At 49.3% G+C, this 14,182-nt stretch overlaps 1 pseudogene; it reads right to left on the minus strand.

Annotated features, from left to right (window-relative positions):
* Positions 1-3,661: 3,661 nt before the first annotated feature.
* On the minus strand, positions 3,662-12,009 carry LOC103595737 (annotated as a pseudogene).
* Between the last annotated feature and the right edge of the window lie 2,173 nt (positions 12,010-14,182).

Raw genomic sequence — 14,182 nt, forward strand, 5'->3', positions numbered from 1 at the left:
TACCCCTGCACAATCACACGGCATATGTGGAAAAGTTTTTCTAGTGATGTGAAAGGTCTTCATTTGTAAGCTTTGGGTGTGCAGATACTTTCCCACACCTGATCTGATTGGGCACTGGCAGCAGCCACATGGGGCAGCTCCTGGTTTGCCTTTGGGGTGGGCGGTTGTGTTGAGGGTTGGGCACTTGGGAACATGGGATGTATCAAAGATGGCCAGGGGCCAACGCTGGCACAGGAAGCGGCACTTGGATGAGGAGGACGGCTTTGTGTCTATGAGGATGATCAGACGGTTGGGGAAACTGAATGTGATCAGCTTCTTAACAAGGAGGAGAACTTCACCGGGGTTATTGATGGAATCTGTGTCCACACCGAAGGAGATGCTGGTGATGACCATAGGTGCCCAAAACACTGTGTTGGGAAAGGTGACTTAAAATGTAAGTAAATAAAACAAAGGTGGTGAGGAGGTCAAAGAGGATCTGGGAACCTTATAACCCATCGGCCAGCCAGCTCCTGGGCTTGGAGCCCAGCACAGTGTTGGACTCACTGAGAAGATTGAAAGAACGCAGCAAACCTTCCTCCCACCACTGAGCACCCGTGGTGTAAAGGTCTGCAAGTGTGGTGAGGTCAGGGACAGCCACGTTATAAAGCGAGCACTGGAGACTCAAGTAGAGGACAATGGAGGGCCCATGCAGGGGCACTGGCTGCCTGCCTTTTCAGCAGATGGACAGAGGAGGAGTGCGTTGTGGTGAAATGAAAGGGTGTTAGAAGAGCTTCAAGGAAGCACCCCAGGCTCCCGAGGTGGGGTGGTAGGGGCCGAGGGCCTCAGCCACACCCCCTGACATTCACCACCAACCCACAATGACCACTGAGTGGCTGCTGGAAACACCCCGGGCTTCCAAACTGGGGCACTAGGGGGCCAAGAGTCTCAGCCATGCCCCCCAACATCTGCAGCCAGCCCAGCAATGACTGAGCCGCTGCTGGAAGCCCCCTGGTCTCCCCTGCTGGAATGGGGGGTGCCATGCACCTCGAGCGTGCCCCCCTCCTCCCACCCTATTTCTCTCCCCCTCCCCCTCAACTGCTTTGCAACATCTTAGAATGTAAACAAATAATAATGTTAATAAATAAATTTTTTAAAAAAGAAAGGTCTTCAAGGAAGGGGTGAGATAGGAGGTGGGCCCACAAAGTAGGAGAGAACTTCAATAAGTGACAAGAACCAGAAAGGGTGGTGAACAACATTCGTTACCAGGGAAATGCAAATTAAAAGCACGGTAGCCTGGCTCTCCACACCAGGAGGGTGCCACAGGCCTCACCCATGCCACCCCCTCCTCCCACCCTATTTCTCTCCCCCTCCCCCTCAACTGCTTTGCAACATCTTAGAATGTAAACAAATAATAATGTTAATAAATAAATTTTTTAAAAAAGAAAGGTCTTCAAGGAAGGGGTGAGATAGGAGGTGGGCCCACAAAGTAGGAGAGAACTTCAATAAGTGACAAGAACCAGAAAGGGTGGTGAACAACATTCGTTACCAGGGAAATGCAAATTAAAAGCACGGTAGCCTGGCTCTCCACACCCACCAGAGTGACTGCCCTTGAAACTGTTACCAGGTGGCAGATCCAGGTTCTTGGTCAAACTGTGGAGAAAAATCTTTTATAAGACCATGTGAAGTCCACATTGTGTCGATCAGTGAAAGAAAAGGAAAGTAGGACAGACAGAACATTCAAACGATAGGACTTTATTACAAAGCAGAGACTATGTGCAGAAGCGTGCGTGGACATCCCCATGCGTAAGGAACGTCCCCTGCATTCCTAAGGGGAGGGTTTGTATGTTGTTCTGGGATGGGGGTGTTTTTCTATCCTAAGGGGAGGAGTATTTGGCCGTGGGGGAGGATGTAGGGTAATTAAGGCCTAATAGGCTGGTGCAAGGTTGCATCAGCTTCCTGTCATGCATCCCTGAATTTCTGAAGTTTCTGGTCATGTGCAGTGAAGTCACTTTCCCCTTAAATTTGTCCTTTCTGGGCTAACGTCACAGGTGGAAGGTCACCTGTACTTTTGTTCCTCCTAGTGTGCAGGTGCAGTGGTTTTTGTAATGTGCAAAGTTCCAGGCATAGCACAGTGGTAGGGCGGTTAAGCTGTCATCAGCTCATTATAGGTTCATTAACTGCTAGTGCCGATCAAGTCTGAATATTTATGAGCAGCCTCCCTGGGGCGTGTCCCTATTCTGTCCTGCCTCAAAATGCCTGACAAGATGAGGGGCAGTGGAACGCAGCCATTGCTGGTGGGAATGCAAAATGGCTCCCGGTACTCTGGAAAAGCAGTTATTAGTTTCTAATAAAGCTAAACACACACGCGCATCCTTATGACCCAGTCATTTCACTCCTGATTGTATATCCAAGGAAAGTGGTTGCTTATGCCCACAAAAAGATATGTACAGAAATGTTCGCAGCAAATCTAATGATCATAGTCCTACACTGGAAACCCTCAAATATTCATCAATAGTAGAATGACTAAATAAATTACGGTATATTCATAGGACGGAGCACTGACAACGATGAAAGTGACTGAACTACAACCACACACTGTGTGGCTGAGCCTCACAGACGCAACGCTGAGCAAAGCAGGCCAGAAAAAAAGACGACTGGTCCATGATTACATTTGTATAAAGTCCCCAAACAGGCAAGACTCACTGACAAGTGATGGAGGTAGAGGAGTGGTAACCCGGCAGAGGGGCAGGGGCAGAGAAGAGGTGGGAAGAGGCAGGAGAGAACTTTCTAGAATCTGGAAAAATTCTGTATCTTGATCCTGTTGATGGTATGCAGGTGGGAACATATATAAAAATTCATTGAATTGTACACTTACGACGTATGTAGTTTAGTGCACATGAGGCGCACCTCAGTAAAAGTGCTGGTTTTTTTGTTTTTGTTTTTTTCATGGTGTGGTTTTCTTTAATGGCGCTGAATCTTGTATCACACAGGCCAGCATGAAGTTTGTTACTGAGACTTTAAAGGCAATCAGTGCTGCTCCAAGCATAAAACAGGAAGTGATTCAATAATCATCATAAAAATCAGTCCTGTTTGGCACCACGGCACAGTTGGGAAAAATAAACCAGGGAGGTTTCCTCTGGTTCCCAGCCCAGAATATTTCTACTGGGGTAACTGCTCTCTCTCTCTCTCTTTTTAATTGCTTAGCTATATCTTTTTTATTAACAGTAATACATTACACTTTTTTTTTCCTTTTTGTCTTTTTTACTGACCGGCAACGGGATCGCAACACTCGGTGTTGCGCCCGCACCGCGCTCAACCAGTGAGCGGGAACCGGTCTCCACATGGGATCCGAACCCTTGGCAGGAGCGCCACCACGCTCTCAAGCGGCGCACTCTCCAGTGCGCCACCAGGCCAGCCCATACATTACACTTTAAAAAAAATGTTTTGTTTTGTTTTTATTGGTTATGAATGTTCATGTGGTACAAAGCAAATTGTCACCACTCGTTCCTAAGATGTGATGGCCAGATCCATACTGACAGCATGTCCATTACCACAAATTGTGATTATACCCTGTGTCCCCCACCCAATTATCCCCTCGATTGTCCCCGAAGGACCTGGAACATGCCGAGGGATTCCTGGATTTAGCTACTGCAGAAACAGGTGAGCCTCAGCAGCAGTGGCCTCAGCAGAGCCTCAGTCCCAGCTGGGCCTTTGCACGGCCTGGAATGCATCGATCCGCTGCTCGGTGTTGCCCTGCTGGATCTGTCGCCATGTCTTGTACTTGTTCTGGCTTTGCCTCATGTTCTCGTTGTGGATGATGTCGTTGTGACCCCCCCCGGGGGGGCAGGGGCACTGTCACCTCCAGGTGCGGCTCCTCCTTGGTCTTCTCCAGGTCGTCCAGGGTTGATTTGGCCCCATGCCACCACTCTCCCACCGCGTCCTCCTTGAGCCACCTCGCCTCTTCCAGGAGGGCGGCCTTGGCGGTGTACTCTGCGAGCTCTACAGCCAGCTGCTCCCGGCTCTCCATCTGAGCCACCGCCTGTCGCTCCAGCTCCTCCTTGGCCTCTGGCATGGCCACCCCCTCCCATGCACGCTCCTGCTCCTCCAGCTGTGGGGCTCTCTGAATCCAGGCCGAAAGCTCTTTCTCTGCCTTGGTTTTCTGCTCTCAGTCCTGCTTCTCCTGGCACATCACCTGCTCTTTTCTCTCTCAACAGTTTCTCTCTTTTCTCCACTGTTTCTAAGAGATGTTCCTGATTTCTCTCCAAGGGAAGCCAATCTTTGGGGTTAACTTATCATCTTTCTCATAAATATTTAGTCCAGGGGCATCAACTCCAGGCCAAAGGTCTGTTCCTTTCTTATTTTTTAATCTCGAAATAGTAGGTTCCATACATCTCCAGGTCCTGAGCAATCTTCAGATGCTCCAGCAGAGCAATGTTTCTGAGCATCCCACGGTGCTCGGCGTGCCACACCTGGATCCTGAAAGAAAGTGAGCCGAGATGCTGGGTACCGTTCAAGCTTTATTAAAGAAGGAAATCTGCCAGGCTGTGCTCAGAGTGGCAGGCAGCCCAGGACTGCCCTGAAAATGGGGGACAGCACCAGGTGTGGGGGTGGTAGGGCTGGCTGATACCATCAAGGAGGGTCATTATGTTAACGTGGATCGGGGTGGAAAACTGCGTCCTTGTGGAAGCAAAAGGGGTTTCTGTTTAAGTCAGGAGGCTTCTCGTAAAGGGTGGGGGGAGGTGAGGGGAGGAGGTGGGCAGTGCCATTTTGTACTTGGGCTTGTCTAAAGTGGCACTGGCTATGTGGCAGATCTGTTATTCCTGCCTTTTACATATAGGAAAAAAGGGGAAAGGGCAGAGGTCTCATTCTTCTGTGGCTACTTTCTGCTGGAGATGGGCAAAGATATGGAAAAAAATAAAAGATTTAGGTGGCAGGGTATTAGTTTCGTGTGGGGAGACTGTATTCCTCCGGGTAAGGGTCGCTGATTCTGAGGGGCTGATATCCTCCTTGCAGGGACAATTCAGTGACTTTTTGGTTGGTGAAAGCCTGCATACATTCCTGCAAGAAATTAGAGAAACACCAAAAGAGACAGGGACCAAAGAGCAGGATGAGGCACACACAGTTAGGGGTCCTAGTAGGGGCATAATAACTCTGGTTTCTCTTCAGATCGTATAAATCTTTCGCCTTTTACTAGTAGGGGCATAAGCCAGGGTGTCCAAGGGTTCAGTGAAATGGCTTAAGTTGTTCTGGGTCACCCCAGACTCATTTATGTAACAAGAGCATTCCTTCCCCAGGAGGAGGCAGGTGCCCTCCTTTTCGGCTGTAAGGAAGTAAAGGGCCCAACGGATCTGTAAAGCAACTGTCACAAGTGAGGTGACCTGACACTGGAGGGAGCAGATGCCATCTAGACTTAGTTCTTCTGAGAGTTTTTGATAGAATTGAGAGGCAGTGGCAGGGCCCGCTATGTCAGTCCCAGTTGCAGGAAGGATCCTTGCCCCAATTAGAAGGTACAATTAGTGACCTATGGGAGCGAGGGCACTTCCCGAGAGGGAGGGGCTGAAGTTAGTCCCAGTCTCCTCTGTCTGGAGGGTGATGTCAGGGACGAGCCAAAAGAATATGCAAGAAATCGCGTTAGGGGGCAGGCAGCAGGATAACGTAGTTTTACAAAGGAAATATATCCCGGTTTGGGGGCGCGGATGAGGACAGGGGTGAGTGGTAGCGTTTGGTGTTAGTGAGGCAGAGTGTGGGCAGGCTCCGCACGCACAACGCTGACAGTCCCCACTGAGGTGAGATGAGAGGAAAGTGAAGAGATGTTTGTGGAAACATTGCGGGCTGCATCGACAGGGAGGGGGTGGCCACAAAAAGTTTCTCATGAAGTGGGAGACAGATGACTCTCTTGGGGACCAGTCTGATTCACTGAGGACTGCATCGTCCCTGCAGACCTGGAACTCCATGTTCCAAGTAAGGGGAGCATTGAGATAGGAGGAAAAACACAGGAAGGATGCAAAGGGTTAAGGAGCCAAAAGAATTTAAAGGGCACATTGCCACAATGAATTTGCTAAGAAGCATCCTACTGATAAGAGGTAAAGGAGTGCCAGGAGGAATCTTCCTATAATGTTACACTCTTTTGGGGCAGCTGCTGCCAATCCTATAGCAAGTAAAGGTTAGGGACAGGGGGTGGCATATACTTGTCATGTCCCATGATGGCAAATCCACAACAGCAGGTCGGGACCAGTCTTGGAGCAGCTCTTGTGTGAAGGACATGAAGCTGGTCTGCAAGAGTCAGAGGGTGATCGCTGGGGGAAAGACCATCCTTCTTTTGGGATTGGGGGAAGAGCAAAGGTCCTGGAGATTTTCAGTTTTGTGGGTCCTAAAATGGATGAAGTGTGAGGAGATGTCAGGTTGGGGGGTGAGCAGAGGGACCCCTCTGGCTTGGTGTTAACAGATTCTTTGGGTAAAGTCTCAGGTGCTAGTTCTATCAAGGATAAGTGATACCAAGGAGCCTTTCTTAGTACCTTTACTGCCGTGGGGGTGGTGAGAAGTGCTGTATAAGGCCCTTCCCAGCTCGGTGAGAGAGGCTTTGGGATTCGGGTTTTAATATCCCAGGCTCAGTTTAAACTCTGAGGGGGTGGTGGGGAAAGGATGAGGTAATAGAAGGTTGGCCTATTCCTTAAGATCCCTAATGAGTGAAAGAGTACGGAGATACTGGCCTAAAGGCGATGAGCTGGAAGGGAGAGGTGTGAGAGCAAAGGGCCGACCACACATAAGTTCCAGGGGGCTGAGGCCTGTGGTTTTGCAGGGGGCAGCCCATAGGCGAGTGAGTGGCTGGTGGGGAGGCCAAAACGAGGGATGATTTCTGAGGTGAGAGCATGCGTGACTGCTGTAGCATCCTCTGAAGTGCAGGGAAAAGCCTCAATCCAACCTGAAAAGGAATCTACTAAGGTTAGAAAATAGCATGTCCTTTTGTGGGGAGAGTAATATAAGGGCTGAGGAAAATGTAGTAGGGGTTCATAGCCTATATGAACTGAATTATGGAAATCTAAAAGGATTCGCTCAGCTTGTGTAGTAGGGAGGACATAGCGAACAGAGAGAGTATACCAGTTGTCCTTTCTCTGTGCCCCCAACTGTTGGAGGTGCTGTATTTCTTGGAGTGTGTATTGGGATAAGGGTGTAGGGGCCATGAGAAGGACCTGAGCAGGAGAGGAAAACTGGGGGCCCGGTGACTGAGTAGCCTGTTTTGCAGTTAGGTCCACCAGTTTGTTTCCCTGGGCTATGGGGTCATTGGAGGTTTGGTGTCCTCTGCAGTGTATAACCCCAACCTACTTTGGGGGTTGTGCAGCCTCAATAGCTTGTGTTAGATGTACTGCAGCATAACCTGCCTGGGGGTGGGCATGGAGGTTGCGCTCCCATCTATGAACCATACAATGGGATGCAGGGAGATGTGTGGAAAGGGACTGAGAAAGAGGTCTAAAGCCTCCATGCAATTGTGTTCTAAGTGTCATGAGTGTTATGGGATGAGGGTGGCTGGATTTTAAGGGAGAGCAAGGTTTAAAGGAGAACTGGGAGTTTTCAATGAAAGTAAAGTGAATAAGTTGTAGGCAGGAAAGGGAGAGAATTGAGTTGTCCTTATAGCTGAGAAGGTCTTGACTGTTTGTTGTTTAAAAGTTAGTTTAGAGCTTTCTTGGGCTAAAAGGGCAGCTGCTGCCAAGGCCCATAAACAGGAGCCCATTCACAAGCTGTGGTGTCTAGTTACTTAGAGAGGCATGTAACCAGGGAGAAAATATCTCCTGCCTTTTGTCCCAAAATGCTGACTGCCAATCTTCGGGTTTTGGTGATGTATAGGATAAAAGGATGAGGTAGGTTTGAGAGAGATACAGCTGGGACTGTGAGGAGAGTGGCTTTTAATCACTGGAAGGAAGAATGAATGGGCTTTGTGGGATCTAAGGGAATGGCAGGCTCCCCTTTGGCTGCCCCATAAAGTGGCTCTGCTGTCCCACCAAAGTTAGGAATCCACAGGCGAAGATACCCTGCAAGCCCCAGGAAAGAAAGGATTTCACCCTTTGTGGTAGGAGTAGGGAGTTCAGAAATTAGACTCTTGAACTGAAGGAGAAGAAATGTGGGCCTTGCTGGGGGACACTCGATATCCCCTGGAGGCCAGGAAATTAAGGAGAGCAACAGTGTGGGCCTGTGAATCCTCATAGGAGGGGCCACAAAGGAGGAGGTCATCCATGTACTGTATTAAAGTGCTAGAGGTTGGAGGAAGTTCAGATAAGTCTTGAGCTAAGGCCTGGCCAGAAAGTGGGGTCTATCCTGAAACCCCTGAGGTAGTGCTGTCCAAATGGGTTGTTGGGAATGGTGCATGTCAGGATTAGTCCCATACTAAACGGTATGAGCCATTAGGCTTTATAACCAGAAGGATGGGTGTATTAAAAAGTGAGTGGGTAAGCCATGAGAGATGAGAAGAAAGGAGTTTGGGTATGATGGGTTTTAAGTCTATTAGGTGTTTGTTAGTGATGGGGTACTGTGGGACATTAGGGAACAAAGAGGGGTTCCACAATTTAATAAGGATAGGGGAATGGTGCATAGCAATGGTGGGAGAAGAAACATCCCATACTAGGGATTAACCTTGTCTGAGGGGGAGGGGAAGGAACAAGCCTCAGGGGCCAGGTCTGGGTGCAGCCTGTAACAGGAGTATTGTAGCTGGAGTTAAAGTGTTTAGGGTAAGAGTAACTTTGAATTTGAAAAGAATGTCCCATCCCAGTAAGGGGGCTGGGCATTGAGGCATTATTAAGAATTTATGTGTGAATTGGGTGTGATGTAAGGTGCAGGAAAGGGGTTGAGTGATCCGTGGGTGGTATTCTGATCCCATGACCCCTACTATTGTGATAGAGGATGGTGTTGTTGGTCCTGCATACTCAGGAAGGGTAGAGTAAATGGCCCCTGTATTGATGACAAGAGAGATTGGCTTACCTGCTAGGAGGTGAGTTACCATGGGCTCATGTGTGGTGATCTCCATGGGGGCCTTGGGCCTTGGGCATTGGGCATCATCAGTCCCTTCTTCTGGGCAAAGCTGAGAAGCTCCAGTAGAGATGGCCGTGGAGCCAAAGGCTGTAGGTTGGGGACTGGGCCACTCCCTCTCTGGCAAGTGGCACAGTCAATCCCCCAGTGACCTGGCCGTTTGCTGTGAGGACAGGTTATGACAGGCCCATGCCGAGTGGCCTGGTTGACTGCATTTGAAACAGTTCCCAGGTGGCTTGTCCCTGAGGCAGCCGGCTTTGGAGTATGTGAGCCTTGGATGGCCTTAGCCGGGAGCTGATATTTGACCCAATCTTATAGTTTTTTGAATATCACGGGCTGATTGGGTAATGAAATGAGAGTGTAAGAGGGTGATGCCTGCAGCGGAGTTTGGGTCTATACATGTGTATTCATGTAAAGCCCCAGAGAGGTGGGTTAGGAACTCAGTGGGATTTTCAGTGGGTCTCTGTGTGATCTCTCTAAGCTTGTCATAATTGACTGACGTGTGAGTAGACTTTTGGAGGCTGTAAACCAAGTGTGTAATCATGTTATCCTGGAGATCCTGATACCCGTGGCCAGCCTGGTAGTCCCAATTTGGGTCCGTGCAAGGAACAGCAATGGCTCCCAGAGGCCACCTATTATTTTGAGCATGTACCTGAGCCGCCATCCAGACCTGCTCCCTGTACATGTACTCAGACAATTCCTTCCATCCCAGCATCTTCACAGAAGGGTTATAAAAAGCCAGAGCTGAGGTGGGGTTTTTACCTGACAAAGGGGGAGAAGAGGAGGAGTTGGGCTGAGGACAAGCATCTGGAGGCCAGGTGTGGGGAAGAGAGAGAAATGTGGAGGGCTGAGGGATCAGAAGATTGACCCAAGTCTGGAAGGAGAGGTTGAGCACAAGCTAGGAGAATTTGAGACATAGGACAGTTTTGACAGAGAGAAGAACTCTTTCAGAGATAGGAGAAGGCCTGAACAAGGAATCTCTACAGCTTTTGCTGCTTCAATGAGTGTCTAAATTGAGTGCCATCTTGTGGCCACTGGGATCCATTGTAATGAAGCATTTGAGTTTTAATGTCTCCCTGGAGGCCAAGAAATTGGCCAGGAGATGGCTCAGAGGCATAGAACGCAGAGTACAGTAGAAAACGAGATGTTTAGGTTCAATGTCTCCCTAGAGGCCAAGAAATTGGCCAGGAGACAGCCCAAGGGTGTAGAGCATGGAGTTTGGACTGTGGGGATCCCATTTAGAGGGTGAGAAAGGGCAGTCAGTCCTGGTAGAAGAAGTGTGCCAACAAAGGGTGTCCTCTCTGCTGTCCACCTTCTTTTCAAAAGAAAAGCCATGACCCACTAATGAAGCATCCTTCAATAGCTGGGGAGCACAAGAAGCATTCCCTTGGGCAGGCACCTGGGCTTTATAGAGACCAAAGTCATAGAGAATAGTCAGGGGAACTGTAGAAGTAGGCAGGACAGACCCTCTGACTCACCCTGAATTGAGGTCAGTGTTGGATGTGCTGGTCTGAAACAGCAAAAGTAGAGAGTCCCAGAGGCACCCGGTTTTGGCAGGTCCAGGAGGGGCAGCTGAGGGCCAATCATCCCAAGGGACAGGGTATTGTCCACAATGTCGGCCAAAACCTTTCCCGGGTTTCAGCACCATAATGAAAGAAAGTGAGCCGAGATGCTGGGTACCGTTCAAGCTTTATTAAAGAAAGAAAATCTGCTGGGCTGTGCTCAGAGTGGCAGGCAGCCCAGGGCTGCCCTGAAAATGGTGGACAGCACCAGGTGTGGGGGTGGTAGGGCTTATATAGTGTGCCAAGAGCTGGCTGATACCATCAAGGAGGGTCATTATGCTAATGTGGATCAGGGTGGAGAACTGCATCCTTGTGGAAGCAAAAGGGGTTTCTGTTTAAGTCAGGAGGCTTCTCCTAAAGGGTAGGGGGGAGGGGAGGGGAGGAGGTGGGTGGCGCCATTTTGTACTTGGGCTTGTCTAAAGTGGTGCTGGTTATGTTGCAGATCTATTAGATCCATACTCCCACTGGTCCCTAAGTTTGTGCTGGTCCCTGACTCTTTGAGGGATCAACTGCTCAGAGCTGAGGTACCCAGACTTGTGCATTTCTTTGTTATAATCTCCAAACTTGGCCTGCACTGCATAGGACCCCAGGAGCACTGTGGTCCCAGGAGGGCAGTAAATCTCATTGCTAAGGATTCCCTCCTTCACTTGGAGGAAGGAAAGTTTCTGGGTGAGGTCCTAGGTGAGCTCCTAACATGCATCCTTGGGGTAGAACTTGGCCCAAAATATGAACTTGAGAGGATTCTCCTTCCTGACCTCCTGACACATTTTCATCAAGTTTCAACCAGTAGGAAATCCTTTATTGTCCACATACTGGAGCCCAAAGAACCACATTTCCTGGAGGCTGATAGTCTTAACCACCTGATCAAAAATCTGTTTTTCAATTGTATTTGGCTGGATGGCAAACTCCAGCTCTGCATCCATGGTAGTAACTGTTGGGTTCAGCAAGATGGAGAAGAGGGAGAGAGAGACCCGAGCCAGGTGCTATTTCAGCCAAGAGGCTTTGTTCCACTAACGTGGAGGAGAGACTGAATCAGATCAGCTCCTGCCCTGTACAAACTAAAAGGTTTTATAAGGTTTGACTTAGAGGAAGGGCGTTGGGTGGTCGTTTTTGCATAAGAATCTGTTTTGCACAAATTCTGGTTTTTCTGGAAAGGCAAGGGGGTTGGGGGTGGAAAGTTGATTAACATGAGATAGGAAGGGGCAAGGGGGAAGAGGGTGGAAAGTTGCTTAACCTGGTTGTGCTGATGCTGGCCATGAGGCCTAATAGTAACTGGGACATTGATTGGTTTTGGTGTCTTCAGCTCCTGATGGGTTTCCTCAGTCCCCAGACACATGACTCTGCAGCAGCAGCCGCTGAGGCGGCTCTCCTGACCTGGAGACGGAGGAAAGCCCTGCGCGTGCACAGCAGCCCTCCCGCCCTCATCCTCCCTGGGGCTCCTGACCGAAAGTGGTTTTTAAAAATAACCAAAAACTCTTATCAGACTGAAAAAAAGGACAATTCAAGTAGACCTGGAGACGGAGGAAAGCCCTGCGCGTGCACAGCAGCCCTCCCGCCCTCATCCTCCCTGCTGCTCCCGACCGAAAGTGGTTTTTAAAAATAACCAAAAACTCTTATCAGACTGAAAAAAAGGACAATTCAAGTGATGAGCTGAGCCACGCTTCAGTAATTCACTGGGGAAACTTCTTTCATCTGTTTGCAGAAAACAAAGTTATATCCTTTGAGTTATTCTCATCCTTACATCAGTTTCCTGAAGCAGAAATACACATCTTCACATAAACATTTGTCCATGTCATTGTCTCCCGCCCTGCCCCCGTTCCCCCATCAATGAAGGCTGTGACATCATCGTCATCTGCCCTGGGCTGCAGAGAAATGCTGTGACATGCATCAGTATTCCAAAGCAAGACTGTCCTTCCCTTGAAGCTTCATTGAACAAGATGTGTTTTGGAGATGGAATATATGTAGATTTATTTAGTTTCTAAAAACAACAGCCTGTCCTTGAGGGCCCCTGAGTGAGTCTGCCCAGGGAAATGTTTAAAGCTGTTTTAGCATTCGGAAGCTTCCCACACCCTCAGGAATCTGCAGAGCCAGTGGGCAAAGAGCCGGCTCCGCACTGAGGGGGCTAGAAGAGGGGGTCCAGGCAGGCTCCACGCCAGGTGCTGATTTTTCACACACAAGAGGAGAAATGCAGTGGGTCTGAGAGGGGTTGAGTAGGCTGCATCACATGGGGGGTCCAAGGGAGGCACTCGGGAAGGACTCGGATGTTGAATAAATAGACGGACACGAAGCGGATAGGATCAAGTCTGTCTCTACATTTTCCCCTCTTTTCTGCTAAGCAGCCAGAGCCAGTGCTGGGTAAAGCATCCAGGCCGGAGGACCTGTCATTCCGCTCTGGCCTTTTGGGTCTGCACTGTTGCCTCCCAACCACTCCCCAGCTGTCCCCACCAATACGTGCTGCTCCTTCCTCTCATCTCTCACCTCTAAGAGAAGAGTTTAAGTTTATTCATAATAAAATGCTAAGCTCAACTGGGGAAGGGGCTGGAAGGATGAGTGAGGGGAATTTGCAATTTAATAGGGACCAGTGTTGGATCTCCAGTCCCTTGGAGACTTGCAGCCGTGAACTCCCAGCCTTCGGGCAGCTACACAGGAGGCGCGTTGATGCAGCCAGAACAGCCTCCGTGCTTTGCAGCCTGGACTGCAGGTGCGTGGAGCGAGTGGATGACCAAGGCTTCGGCTCATAATTTCCAGCTCTAGTAAAATCTTCATGTATTTTTTTATACCTGTTCTAAATTCATTTGTGCTCTGGGCCTTTTAGCCCATGCTAATAATGTGCGGGACCGGGGCTTGTCTCGCTCCTTACCACCATCTATAAAAAGGGGAAAAGAAAAGCCTGAATACTTATGCCTGGACTCCAGGACCCAACCCCCCTACATCCCTCTTGCTCTGATTCCCAGACGCCATAAAGAGCCAGCTGCTTCTCCACTCCGCCCCCACCCCCACCACGGTCACGCTCCTTCATGGTCATGGCCTCACCTCTGCCACTTTTGTCGCAATATTTTGCACCAGAATGTCTCGGTGGTGTTTGACGGGGGGAAACATCTGGGGCACAACGATAACCATTTGGCACTTTGTCATTGGTGTGTCCACAGATAACCAAGCACTGAAAAAAGACATTCGGGTGTATCTCATATAACACCTCCACGAACCAGAACTGTTTAAACAAAGGATTCAGATATTCTGATTAGATTGAGCAAGAAAGAGACTTCTATTTCATCATGGTTCTGAAAATGTTCCTGAGGCTTGAACTGACTTCCCTGCTTTTGCAAGTCAGTCTATGAATATAAATCTTTCTAGGCCTCAAGGATCGTCTCAGATTTAGCAATCGCCATGCAGGAGAGGAAACTGGCTCAGATTCCGGATGGAGGGATATCGGCCCTGATTCGTGGCCTTTGACGATTTCTGCAGTGTCAACACTCCTGCCAAGGCTAACTGCAACCTGTCCACGTCCTGTTCCTGAACGTGACGCTGGGACAATCGCTTTCAAGAGCGGCTCCCGCTCACCACTGGGCGTGCCTCGCCCAGAAGACCTTCTATTTTTTTTTTTTTTTTTTTTTTTATGTTTT

Source organism: Galeopterus variegatus, unplaced genomic scaffold, assembly GCF_000696425.1.
Source record: "Galeopterus variegatus unplaced genomic scaffold, G_variegatus-3.0.2 Scaffold1829, whole genome shotgun sequence".
Classification (NCBI taxonomy): Eukaryota; Metazoa; Chordata; class Mammalia; order Dermoptera; family Cynocephalidae; genus Galeopterus; species Galeopterus variegatus.